Below are 1,702 nucleotides of genomic sequence, written 5' to 3'. Positions count from 1 at the left end.
TGGGAAGTAAGCTCTTGATCAATCCTCATACCGTCCCTGGGAATCAGGTGACCTAAAAAGGAATCTGCTGCCTAGTGGGCGTAACTTTAGTTGGTTTAATCGTTTATCCTGCAAAACGGAGCCTCATCAATACCTACTCAAGATCAGAAAGGTGTTCACGGAAGCCGGCCGCCGTGGCCGAACGGTTCTAGGCGCTACAGTCTGGAACCGTGCGACCGCTGCGGTCACAGGTTCGAATCCTGCCTCGGGCATAGATGTTTGTGATGTCCTTAGGTTAGTTAGGTCTAAGTAGTTCTAAGTTCTAGGGGACTGATGACCACAGCAGTTAAGTCCCATAGTACTCAGAGCCATTTGAACCATTTTGTTCACGGAAGGAGCGATTATAAACAACAACATCATCAAGGTAATTACACACACAAGCAAACTTAAGATTCCCTAAAACGTGAACTAACAGTCGTGGAAGCACAGCAGCCCCGGTAGTCAGTCTAAATGGTACCTCATTAAATTTATACAGGTTCCAATTCATACAAAATGCGGCAACCTGTTTGGATTCCTCACTAAGGGGTATCTGATAGCAGGCTTAATTTAAATCAGGTACCGAAGAAAATAAGCATCCACAGGCCAAGTAAAGCAGTTATGGAGATCAGACAAGGGTTCTACAATCAACAACGCGCCTCTATTCCTCTGAGTGTAGCGGTCTGGCGGCACTGGCTGCCAAAGATCATCATAAAGGTTGGAGCTGAAGTCTGATTTCTGATCGAGAGTTCATTAAAAGCAAACACATTGCATGTGTTGAATACCTGACTGATTTTTGATTAGATCATCTCTGAATCTTCCAAGAGTCATCAGATTTAACATTACCTACAAAACACTATTCACCTTATTCTAGCTGGTTGCCCAATAACTTGAGTCCTATCATCCTCTACAGAAAAAAAGTCGCTACACTCTCTCTCTTTCTCTTTCTTCGATCGATGTTCTGCATCATCACCGTGCAGTGTGTCTTTCTAGCTTGTAATTTATTTAGGAGAGCCTTGCTGGTGGGTCTTACAATGCATAAACTTCTGTTTTTTGGAGAGTCGTTCAGCAGTGTCTCATGTTTTCAAAGGTCCAGGACTGCAGGTCACTGTCTGTCTTCGAGATGGCTATCTCTGGCTTTCACAAGTACAATGGCACCTTTTGCTGAAAAGGACGATCCTCCTGAATCTATTTCCAGGTCGTAAATGTTTTTACCAGGAGTTCGCTCCACGGGGAACGCTAACTCTGTTTCTACTCAAAGCCCGACATCCAGCAGCTGTGCTTCAAGGCAATAGTCAAAGTCCGGTGATACTTTGACCATCGGCCCACTTCCTGTGGCCGTCCAAATACTTCTGCTGAGGGGCTGCTGACTTCGCCGCTTCTTATGATCCGAGTACCTTTTCACAGTTCGGTTGCTTTTAACGTTTTCACACTTCTGCAGGACATGCAAAATACTAATTAAGAGAAAAAGAATATTAAGACCACATTAGTTATTTACTGACAATCACTAGTGCTGCTGTTAATCATATTCTGCAGTGTCAAGTAAATATTCCAATCAAATAGGATACCCCTTCGAAATCTGCGTAAGCTATGAGACTGTGTCTGGAACAGAAGTCCTTAGAATTCCTTTTTTTTAAAATAAAAATTGATATCAATCGTTCCATTACATATATTTCACCACATAAAT

The sequence above is a fragment of the Schistocerca piceifrons genome, chromosome 3, assembly GCF_021461385.2.
Source record: "Schistocerca piceifrons isolate TAMUIC-IGC-003096 chromosome 3, iqSchPice1.1, whole genome shotgun sequence".
In the NCBI taxonomy this organism is placed as follows: Eukaryota; Metazoa; Arthropoda; class Insecta; order Orthoptera; family Acrididae; genus Schistocerca; species Schistocerca piceifrons.
This window is presented reverse-complemented; position numbering follows the sequence as displayed.